Raw genomic sequence first — 12,776 nt, forward strand, 5'->3', positions numbered from 1 at the left:
AGACCTCTAAACCTTGACAATAATCAAGCTGGAAAGACGCAACTGTGGGGAGAGGAATTGGAGGCTACCTTTCGGTTCTTTCTTTCCTTTTTCTCTTTTAGTTTTATTTTTATTTTTATTATGTATAACTAATTTATTTAGTAGGGCTAGATTGAAGACCTAGTTATGTTTAGTTAATATTTAATATTGTCACCTTTGTGATAATCATGTTGTGGTATTTAACTTGATTAATCCCTGCTTTCATGAATTCCTCATATGTATGTACCTGATCAACATATGCATATGATATGGACTAGTTAGTTAAATTAATTTGGATGACCGAGTCCTGAGTTTAACATAATTAACAAAAGTAATCCACACCGGGTTCATGGGTTAATCAACATGGAGAACCGGGAGTATACACCCATGCCCTAGGCCCCATGTATTTGTCGATTTCCATGGAATATTTGCTTTCCTAAAGAACAACTTAGTATACACCCATACTAAATCCTTTAGGAAAGAAAAGAGTTAGAGTATACACCAATGCCCTTAGGTTGACAAACATTAGATATACATAATATGATTAAAACATTAGCATATTGACAAATTATCTAAATATAATTAGTGGTGAATATCAAAACCCTACCTTTTTATCATTATCAACTCAAATCCAATCTTTGTTTTATTTTACTTTTGGAATTTAATTTTAGACAAAATTTAGCAATCCTCGTGGGAATGACCCCGTACTTGCACATTATACTACTATGTTGACCTCGTGCACTTGCGGGTAAAACATCCAATTATTTGCCTATTAATTTAGGTAGGTAATTGTGACAACAAGTTTTTGGTGCGGTTGCTAGGGATTGCGGCAAATTTTATTTAGAATTAATTTCTTTTAGTTGTGTTATTTTAATTTTTAATTTTTAATTTTGGTTTTTCCTTTAATTTATTTTTGTTGTAAAGTTTTCTGTTTTTCTAGTTTTTTTCGCAGTTCTCGTTTTGCCTCTAGAGGTACGCTTGAGTGCCCAACAAGGGCGATCGAGCGCACCAGTGCGATTGAGGACACCTTATGGTGCGATCGATCGCACATCCAGAGAGTAGCACAGCTACTGCACTAATTACAGATCTGATTTATTTCTTTTATTTTTGTTTTGTTATTTAATTTTCTTTTTGTTTTAATCATGTTGAGAAACAATATACCTCCAGTGCGAAGACCTACGAAAAGTTCATTCAGTCCTCAGATCCTCAATCAGCCATCATGCATTAATTTCCAGCCCATTGTGCAAAGCAGTTACGATTTACCTCTGTTGCTCAATATGAGTCCACACTATAAAGGCACACCTACAGAGAACCCATATTGGCATATTCAAGAATTCTGTGATTTCTGGAGGACTCAAAATGTTCAGGGTTTAACTCCAGAAGAGATCAAGTTAATCCTCTTCCCTTTTTCTTTAAAAGATAATGCTAAGAGATGGTACAATTCTTTGGCCGCAGGTTCTATTCATACTTGGGATGAGGTGGCCACAAAGTTCTTAAAGAAATTTTTTCCAGCCCAAAAGACAAGGCAATTGAGAAGGGAAATTATGACTTTCCAGCAAAGAGATGGAGACCTTTTCTTCGAGGCATGGGAACACTTTAATGAGCTACTTCTCAAATGCCCTCATCACAATATATCTCAAGACGATCAGGTATTGGCATTCTATGAGGGTTTAAATGATCCTAACAAGAGTCTTGTAGATTTAGCTTGTGGTTACATGTTGATGGAGAAAAGCAGCAAGGAAGCCATAGAACTCTTTGAGACCTTAAGTGAGAACTCCCAACAATTCCCATCTAAAGGGAAACAAGGACTCAAAAGAAAAGGCATATATGAAGAGAGCACCAATGGAGGAATTCAGGCTCAAATGGCTGCCATGGAGAAAAAGCTGGACATGTTCATGAAAGCTATGACTAATCATAGCAGTGCTCATGTTCAACAAGTTACACAAGTTAAGGTATGTGCCGTAAGTTCCCATATTGATCACACCACTAAGACTTGTCCCATGTTTTCAATTGTAGATCATGCTCATCAAGTTGTCCCAACATTATCATAAAGAGGAGCCATCTCCCATCTATTGGCCTTCACAACACCAAGAAGAGGAGCCATCTCCGCAGTTCTAGGGTCAATCATACTCCTTTCTTAGCCACAATGAAGCCAAGATGCAACTATTGGAATACACTACCAAGATAGAAGCTCATGAAGAGGAGCCACCTCCCGTCAATTGGCCTCAACAATACCATGAAGAAGAATGTCAAAGTCAATCGGTGACTACTCCTCATGGAAAATACATGAAGGACAAGTGCACTTATTATCATGAGTAAACAGTCACTACACCTGGGAATGAAGAAATTGTTGAGGAAATGTTTTGTGAGCCAAGTCTTTGGAACCCTTTGGGAGAGTGCTTTGATGAATTTGGAGGTGACCTAGACCTGGACAAGCTACTTGAGTATGCTAAAACTTCTAATGAGCCAAGTCTTGAGGATCCGATGGGAGAGCATTTTGATCAAATTGGATGTGACCTAGATCTTGACAAATTCCTCAAGCAAGCTAAGATGTGTAGTGAGCCAAGTCTAGAGGATCCATTGGCAGAATACATTGCTCAATTTGAATTTAATTTGGACCTTGACATGATACTTGAGCAAGCTAAGGCCTTATTGGATTCCACTCCTGAGAACAACAAGGCAGAAGAGAGGAAGGAGGAGCAAACTGAGGTTCTAGAGGAACTACATCGGGAAAAGGAAAAGAGCACTGAGACTTCATCAACATCAGCTCCTATTCTTGAATTACCAAGAGTCCAAGAGAGAAGTCTGCTGGGGCTATGTGATGAGCAAATTAAGGACATCAAGATAGATGAATTCCCTGAGTATTATCCAGTTCATGACTCCCCCCCGGATGAGAAACTATTGGAGAAAACTCAAATTGGTCCTCCCCAATCTATAGACATTGGGAATCACCTTGCAGCAGAAAAGATTCATTCCCTTTGGTGCAAGAGAATGAAAGATTGGTGCTTCAAGTTTAAAGTACCAAAGTCTGGCTGAAGACATTAAACTTAGCGCTCATGGGAGGCACCTCATAGTTTATCTTTTTATTTTGTTTTGTTGTAAGTTAATCTTTTTAGTTATCTTTAGTTTTGTTTCTTTTTACTTGTTTTGGTGTTTTCTTATTTTGAAAGGACAAGTGTGCTTCACTTCAAGTTTAGGGGTGTGCTATGAGCCATGCTTTCCAAGATGATGTTGTCCATCTCCCAGGTACATTCTTTCCTTAATTTGGACACATTGGGGACAATGTGTCATTTAAGTTTGGGGGTATGGGAACACGTGTTGTTTACACACACTCTGTCCCAATTTCATGTTATTTGTTTTGTGTGTTTGTTTGTTTATTTGAAAAAAAAAAAAAAATTATGCACGTTCATGTTTACCCTAAAATTTTAAGATAATCTGAAAGAATTATGGCTTGAATTCATCAGTAAGCTTAAAATTTTGAACACATGATCTGATAAGTGAATCTGTAGTTTGGTTACTTGTTTAGGACGGTTGAAAAATCACATGTTTGATTTAATCACACAAACACATGAGCACATAATTTGTGAGGTATGACATGAAAGCTATGTGTGTGTTTCTGTATCTTGGATGAAATTGGATGACTTATTAAATGGACACTCTGACATATATATAATATCATTGATAAGCTTTTCACTAAGTAACTGGACTTCTTGCCTCAAAACATTGAGTATTCACGTCAAAAGGTGAAAAATTTTGATTTGATTAATGTCAAGGTTAGTTTGGTTTTGTAGCCTTTTTTACTCGAGTTAGTAGGTTCTTAGGGGTGTCTCTATACCTAATGCCCTAAAACCATCTGGTTTGGGAGTCATTGACTTAACACTCATTACATGGGTCAATTAGAAAGCTTAAGGGAACCAAACATTGCACAACTTGACTAAAAAAAAAAAAACAGAGAGAGAAAAGAAGAAAAGAAATATGCCATTGTTGTTCATTCTAATAGGGATTTCAATGAATTTTGAGATATAGAGACATTACACATTGGAAAGATTTGGAAGCCTCATAATTTTGTGCTAGTTCACCTTACACTATTTTCAAGCTTGTGATGTTATAGCATGTCCTTTGTAAGTAATTGCACTTTGAGATTCCAATTCATTGTGAAGATGGAGTTCATCTTTTTAAGCTTGCTAATGAATAAAAATCATGATCTTGAAGTGATGCTTTAATTTTTGGGATAACATGAACTGTGCGTGATGTTTAGGGGTAACATTCATGGAAAACCCTCACAAGACTTCACTCGTCCTCTAGGAAATTCCTAGGGGTTTAAAAGGCTTGTTGCATACGCTAAGTGCAATCATACATCCCACGAAAGATGGATTTATCTATTTGTTTTCTATTTTTTATTTTGTTTTTAGTTTTGTATTGCTAAGGAACTAGCAATATGTAAGTTTGGGGGTATGTTAAGTGCTAAAATATTCATATTTTTAGCCGTTAACTTATATGTTTTAATCCTTTAGTTTTAGTTAATTTATGTTATTTTAGTTCCTTTATGTGTTTTCCATGCTTTTGTAGGCTTTTGGAAGAAAATGAAGTAAATCTGGAAGATTTGGGCTCAAAAAGAGAATTTTGGAAAAGTTGGAGTTTTTGGTAGTGTGATCAATCGCAGGTGACTTGTGATCGATCGCACACAGGTTGCGGTCGATCGCACCTGTGCTCTGGAGAATTCTAGAAGCTGTGGAGAGACTCCATTTCCTTCCATATTAGGGTTTTCCAAATCCCACTTGTAATAGGACTAAAACCCTACGAATTTCCTAGGTTTACTAGTGTAACAAGGACTTCTAAAGCCCTATAAATAGACCTCTAAACCTTGAGAATAATCAAGCTGGAAAAGACACAACTGTGGGGAGAGGAATTGGAGGCTACTTTTCGGTTCTTTCTTTCCTTTTTCTCTTTTAGTTTTATTTTTATTTATATTATGTATAACTAATTTATTTAATAGGGCTAGATTGTAGCCCTAGTTATGTTTAGTTAATATTCAATATAGGCGCCTTTGTAATGATCATGTTGTGGTATTTAACTTGATTAATTCCTGCTTTCATGAATTCCTCATATGTGTGTGCCTGATCAACATATGCATGTCGTATGGACTAGTTAGTTAAATCAATTTGGATGACCGAGTCCTGGGTTTATCATAAGTAACAAAAGTAATCCACACCGGGTTCTTGGGTTAATCAACATGGGGAACTGGGAGTATACACTCATGCTCTAGGCCTCATGTGTTTGTCGATTTCCATAGAATATATGTTTTCCTAAAGAACAACTTAGTATACACCCATGCTAAATCCTTTAGGAAATGAAAGAGTTAGAGTATACACCCATGCCCTTAGGTTGCCAAACATTAGATATACATAATATGATCAAAACATTGGGATATTGACATATTATCTAAATATAATTAGTGGTAGATATCAAAGCCCTACATTTTTATCATTATCAACTCAAATTCAATATTTGTTCTATTTTACTTTTGAAATTTAATTTTAGACAAAATTTAGCAATCCTCATGGGAATGACCCCGTACTTGCACATTATACTACTATGTTGACCTCGTGCACTTGCGGGTAAAACATCCAATTATTTGCCTATTAATTTAGGTGGTAATCGTGACAACATGCACTTGCGAGTAAAACGTACAATTATTTGCCCATTAATTTAGGTAGATATTTGCACAACAAGTTTTTGGCATCGTTGCCGGGGACTGTTTGATTTTGTTTGGATTTTTTTTTTTTTTAATTTTTCTGTTGTTCTATTTTTTTTTTCTCAGTCCCTGTTCTGCCTCTGGAGGTGTGCTCGAGCGCCTAACCAGGGCGATCGAGAAACCAGGGGGATCAAGCGCACTAGTGCGATCGATCACACATCCGAACAACAGCACAGTTACTGTACGAATTATAGATCTGATTTTTTCTTTTCATTCCATGCAGGGTCAGTTGAGTTTGCATCTTCGTAAGTTTTATTTTTAATTTTGTTTTTACTTTTCCTTTTAATTTAAATTTTAATTTTATTTTTGATTTCACACATGTGGGGAGGCCTTCCGATGCCCCATGGACTATGTTCGTTGTGCCATGACCCTTATCACCATGTTAGAGAATGTCCTTTAATAAGACGAATTCCTAACAATCCTTTTGGGCATATGAACACATCGGGGAACTAAAACTAATTTGATTATTATAACTCGTCATGGAGCCAACAGTCTAATCTCTCGTGGCAAGCTCAAGCTTCTGGAATTCATGCTCAATGATTTCATGGACTGCAATGGCAATCATATCCACAGTTCTATGATCAATCATATTCTTCTCCCATTGATTGACCTCAACAATGTTAAGAGCAATAGCAATACCAAGAAGAACCACCTCCTCCAAAAAGGCTTACCTTAGAAGAAACACTGTCAGCTTTTCTTAGCCACAGTAAGGCCTATAATCAACGGTTGCAATCCACATGTGCCAAGATGGATGGCCATTTCAAGCAAATATCATATATCCTCAAAGAAGAAGACTATCAAGGTCAGTTGGTGTCAAATCCTAATGGACAATACATGAAGGAAGAGTGCACTTTTTATCATGAGCAAACAACCACTACACTTGGGAATGAAGAAACTGGTGGGGAAATTTTTGTGAGCCAAGTCTTGAGGATCCGATGGGAAAGCATTTTGATCAATTTGGAGGTGACCTAGACCTGGACAAGCTACTTGAGCGTGCTGAAACTTCTAATGAGCCAAGTCTTGAGGATCCATTGAATGAGCATTTTGATCAATTTGAGTTTGTCCTGGATCTTGACAAGTTCCTCTAGCAAGCTGAGATGTCTAGTGAGCCAAGTCTGAAGGATCGGTTGGAAGAGCACTTTGCTCAATATGAATTTGATCTGGACCTTGACATGATACATGAGCAAGCTGATGCCTTATTGGATTCTACTCCTGAGAACAACAAGGTGGAAGAAGAAGATGAGCAAACTGAGGTTCTAGAGGAGCTACATCGGGAAAAGGAAGAGAGCACTGAGACTTCTTCAACATCAACTCCTATTCCCGAATTACCAAGAATCCAAGAGAGAAGTCTGCTGGGGTTATGTGATTAGCAAATTGAGGACATCAAAATAGATGAATTCCTTGAGTATTATCTAGTTCATGATTCCCTCCCGGATGAGAAACTGTTGGAGAAAACTCAAAGTGGTCCTCCCCAATCTATAAACAATTGGAATCACCTTACAATAGAAAAAATTCATTCCCTTTGGTGCAAGAGAAGGAAAGACTAGTGCTTCAAGTTTAAAGTGCCATAGTCTGGCTGAAGACGTTAAACTTAGCGCTTATGGGAGGCACCTCATAGCATATCATTTTTATTTTCTGTTTGTTTTACTTTTCTGTTGGTTATTTTTAGTTTCAATTTGTTTTCCCTTTGTTACTTTAGTATTTTTAATTTTCAGGAACAAGTGTGCTTCAGGTCAAGTTTGGGGGTGTGCTATGAGCCATGTCATTCCAAACATGTCATCCATCTCCCGGGTAAGATCTTTCCATGTTATACACATATTGTGGACAATGTGTAATTTAAGTTTGGGGGTATGGGAGATACTTTACACACACTTTGTCCCATTTTTTAAAAAGAAAAAAAATATAAATATATGCATGTTCATGTTGACTTAAAATTTTGGTTGATCTTAAAAATTGTCATTTGATTCTCATTGGTGAGCTTAAAATTTTGAACACATGATCTGATGATGGGATTTTTCAGTTTGGTTACTTGCTTGAACACATGTTTGATCTGATCTACACAAACACATTAGCACATAATTTGTGGGGCATGATATGAAAGTCTGATGTGTGTGTTTCTATGTCTTGGGTGAAACTGGATGACTTATTAGATGGATACTTTGGCATATTTATATATATATAAAGAGAAACATAGTATAGAAAAGAAGAAAAATAAAAAATAAAAAAATAAAAAAATTGATGATCATTGATAAGCTTTTCACTAAGTAACTGGACCTCTTGCCTCAAAGCATTGAGTGTTCACGTCAAAAGGTGAAAAATTTTGATTTTGATTAATGTCATGGTTAGTTTGGTTTCGTAACCTTTTTTACTCAAGTTAGTAAGTCCTTAGGGGTGTTTTACACCTAATGCCCTAAAACCATCTAGTTTAGGAGTCATTGACTTAACACTTGCTACATGGGTCAATTAGAAAGCTTAAGGAAACCAAACATTGCACAACCTGACCCAAAAGAGAGAGAGAGAGAGAGAAAGAAAAGTTATGCCATAGATATTCATTCTAGTGGAGATTTCAGTGAACTTTGAGATATTGCGACTTTGCACATTGGAATTAATTGGAAGCTTCATATTTATGTGCTAGTTCACTTTACACTGTGTCGAACTTATGATGCCTTAGCCTGTCTTTTGCAAGTAATTAGACTTTAAAATTCCATTTCATTGTGAAGATGGAGTTTATCTTTTTAAGTTTGCTAATGAATGAGAATCATGGTTTTGAGTGATACTTGAATTTTTGAATAACATGATTTTTGCATAATGTTTATGGATAACATTTCTAGAATACTCTCACGAGACTTCACTCGTCCTCTAGGGAATTCCTATGGGTTTAAAAGGCTTGTTGCATGTGCTAAATATAATCGTACATCCCACAAAAGATGGATTTATCTTTTTATTTTCTATTTTTCCATGTTATTTTTAGTTTCATATTGCTAAGCGACTAGCAATATGTAAGTTTGGGGGTGTGTTAAGTGCCAAAATATTCATATTTTAGCCCTTAAACTTATATGTGTTAATTCTTTAGTGTTGTTAGTTTCTGTAATTTTACTTTCCTTTTATATTTTCTTTGTTTTATAGGTTTTTGGAAGAAAAGAAAGCATTCCTGGAAGTATCAGACTTAAAGGATAAAATTGAAAAAAAGCTAGAAGATGTGAAGCAACCAAAAGCATTCTGGTAGTGCAATTGATCGCAGGTCCCCTGCGATCGAGCGCACTTCCAGAGAGATCCAGATGTGAAGAGCGAGGCGTGCGCTCATGCGCACAAGAGAAGACTCGATCGCACTGCAATCGAGCGCAGGAGACATACAATCGATCACAGAGGTGTGATCGAGCACACACGGGTTGCAATCGAGCACACCCATGCGCTAGAGAATTCTAGAAGCTGCGGCCAGACTCTCTTTGCTTTCCATATTAGGGTTTTTCTAGTCCTAGTTGCACTAGGACTAAACCCTACGATTTTACTAGGGTTTCTAGGTTTTCTAGAGTATTCCTAAGCCTATAAATAAGACCTCTAAACCTTTAGAATAATCATCCTTGAATAGACACAACTTTGGGGGAGGAATTTTGGAGGCTACTTCTAAGAGTGGTTTTTGGTTCTTTCTTTCCCTTTTCTTTTGAGTTTTCTTTTCATTATATGTAACTAACTCTTTAGGAGGGCTGGATTGAAGCCCTAATTATACTTATTTAATATTTCAATATTGGCGCCTTTGTGATAATCATATTGTGTTGCTTAACTTGATTAATTCCTGCTTTCTTGAATTCCTCATATGTGATTGTCTGATCAACATACGCATGTGGCATAGACTAGTTAATTAAATCAATTTGAATAATCGAATCCTGGGTTTAATAAGAGTAACAGAAAAAAAAAAATAAAAAAAAAATAAATAACACACACCGGGTTCTTGGGTTAATCAACATGGGGAACCGGGAGTAGACACCCATGACCTAGGCCTCACAGATATATGCTTTCTTAAAGAACAACTTAGTAGACACCCATGCTAAATCCTTTAAGAAAGAAAAAAAATTAGAGTAGACACGTATGCCTAATTCGTTGCTTAGAGAAATCAATAGATTAAGGTGTAGACACCCATACCCTTAGGTTGGCAAACATTAAGTATTCATAATATGATTGGATCATTGACATATTGTTATATTATCTAAGTATGATTAGTAGTGGATATCAAAGCCCTACCTTTAGCTTTTCATTTATCTTTATATATTTTTATTTCTTTTTCACAATATCAATTTAATGACAATTTGATATTTTTATCAATTCTAAAACAAAATCAACAATCCTCGTGGAATCGATCTCGTACTTGTTGCACTATACTATCGTTTTATCTTGTGTACTTGGAAGTAAAACGTACAATTATTTGTCTATTACATTAGGTAAATATTTGCACAACAATGGTCGCGGCACAAAAGTCACCTTTCGTGCCTACCACTCAATGAATGACACATCATCCTATCACAAATTACAAAATAGTTTTGGCTACACCTAATCATATATCAATCTCATCATAAATCAAAACTAAAGACCAAACCTTCTGATAAGTGCCAAATATTGCATATTTGGACCCATTTATTTACATTAGTTAATCTTTTAGCTGTGTCGTTATTTAATATTTTGTGTTAGTTTTGTGTTTTTAGTGTTTTGTAGGTCATTGAAGAAAAACTACAACTTTATAGGAAAAAATGCAAAGTTTGGAAGAATCATACTTTGAGAAGACCTAGATGATGTGGTTAAGTCTAACCAAATCCAAAAAAAGGTTAAATCGGATTAAAGATCCGATTGTATTAAAGATCAGATTGGATAAAATTTCGGATTTGATTCAAATTCACATTCTGCATATGTCTCAGTATTTTGACCATAACTTTCTTCTCAAATATTTGATTGAATTGATTCAAACTGAATTGGAAAGCTAACTCAAAATACTACAATTCATTGTGAAATAGGATTTTCCTAAGTCGGACGGTTACTATGCCAAAATCACTCCACAATTAAATGACACAAATCTGAACGAATCCTATTCCGATTTCAGACTTCTATTTTGACTGTGTGACAGACCTCTGAATTATCTAGGTTTAATAGGGCTTTTAAGACTTTCCTAAGCCTATAAATAGACCTATTTGCATTCAAGAAAATGGAAAAAATTTCAAAGAGCAAAATTATACAGTTTTTCTCTTTTTAGTTTAGGTTTTCTTTAGATTTAGGTTTTATTTTTATGTGGAGCTTAATTCCCAACTAAGCTTGGGGATGAAGTCTCACCGATGAAGAACATCAATACTTTCATGTAAGTCTTTATTTATTTGATTTTGTTGGGTTTAATATTTCAATTGTTTTACTTCTTTTCAATGTGTAGAGTGATTCTTGGATATCTTTTGTGATTCAAGGATACACTTGATGATTTAAGATAATTTCACATAATTGATTGCTTGATTTTGTTTGCCTAAATAATTGGATATACCTTGTGATTTGTTCTACGGATACATTTGGTGTTTCAATTCAGATTGGATATCTTTTGTGATTTATGGATATATTTGATGATTTAATTGATATTGGATTTCTTTTGTGATTTGTGCAATGAATGGATACATGGGATGGTTTTGATTAATTGTTTGAAGCATAGTAAAACATATCAAAGATTTTAATTGTGAGAACTTCAGATTAATATTGATAAACATGGAAGTACGTTGTTATGATTCGGTGAGTGTGAATTCCCAAACCTTAGTATTTTATCTCGTATTTTATTTTAATTAGTTTATGTTTGTCTTTTAATTTTCAAAATCAAAATCAAAACCTTTTGGAACTAGGTTAAGGTAAAGTTAGTTTAGATATAAGTTGATCTTTCAAAAATACAATTCTCTGTGGGTTCGACTTCGCACTTGCAATCCATTAAACTACAATCGATTCATGCACTTGCAAGTTAAATAAATTTGCACAACACCTTCAAACATCAACGACCCAAACCTTCAGTTCACCATCCTTCACGCCCAACCCTCGCCGCAACAACCCACGGTGCACAGCCTAGGCCACCATCCCCTGCAGCCGACTTCAAAAATCCCATGCCGACACCCCGCCCAGCCTGCCCAGCCCACTGCTGCTCTCTGGCTGAGGGAATCAGAATAACCCATTCCTCCACTGGTAAGTTGATTTACAAATTTTCAGCACAATTTCTTTGAATGTGTGGGTATGGATGGAATTTTGGTCTAAAATTTTTATTGTTTTTCGTTTGAATTTGTGTTATGGATATGTGAAAAAGTTGTTATCTTCTCTTGTGTGTGTTTTTAGAGGGTGGTTTTGTAAAATGATTGGCTGAATGTGTGAAATTTTGTTGAAAAATTGTGCTGAAAATTTGTCTACCAAGTGTTTGATGAAATGTCTTAGTAAGATTTTTGTTAGTGTTTAATTGGGTTATGTTTGCATGGTTGATGTGGTTGCTTTGTTTAGGATAAGGTTTCGTAAATTCTTGCTTTTGGAGGAATGAGAATTTCTACTCATTATAATCCTGATGCTTCTACTCTTGAGCAGCACTAAGCTCCAAATTTGGTTCTCATGAATTCAAGCAAGATAAGGTGTAGGCAGTGTCGGATCAAGACAAACAACTTCCTCACCAAGTTCCACCAAAGCAGCTGGGCAAATTTTGCCTAGGTTAGGTGGTGATTAGTATGATTCACTTTTTGACAGCATTGAGTCGTCATCAAATTCGTTCAGGAGAGATGATCATGATCTAAAGCAGGAACTTTTTGGTGAATCTGACACCATACTAAGGCTCAGCGATACTCACAAACCACTGAATGTGGAAGAGACTGAAAATTATCCTGCGTCATTATGTCGTGTTTGGACCAGTTGAGCTTCACATATAATTGTGGTAGCTTTCTTGTAATTTGGTTCATTTTCTTAGTAGCCAAGTGATGTATTAACATGCCTTGGTATTTTTCATTTCATTTTAGCC

General features: G+C 35.8%; 1 non-coding gene across 1 annotated transcript; it reads right to left on the reverse strand.

Moving 5' to 3' along the window:
- Window positions 1-1,544: 1,544 nt before the first annotated feature.
- Window positions 1,545-1,651, reverse strand: LOC132162684 (small nucleolar RNA R71). The gene has a single exon (XR_009438262.2). It is a non-coding gene; the product is annotated as a small nucleolar RNA R71 (small nucleolar RNA).
- Window positions 1,652-12,776: the final 11,125 nt, after the last annotated feature.

This window comes from Corylus avellana, chromosome 10 (assembly GCF_965113065.1).
Source record: "Corylus avellana chromosome 10, dhCorAvel1.hap1.2, whole genome shotgun sequence".
NCBI classification, from domain to species: Eukaryota; Viridiplantae; Streptophyta; class Magnoliopsida; order Fagales; family Betulaceae; genus Corylus; species Corylus avellana.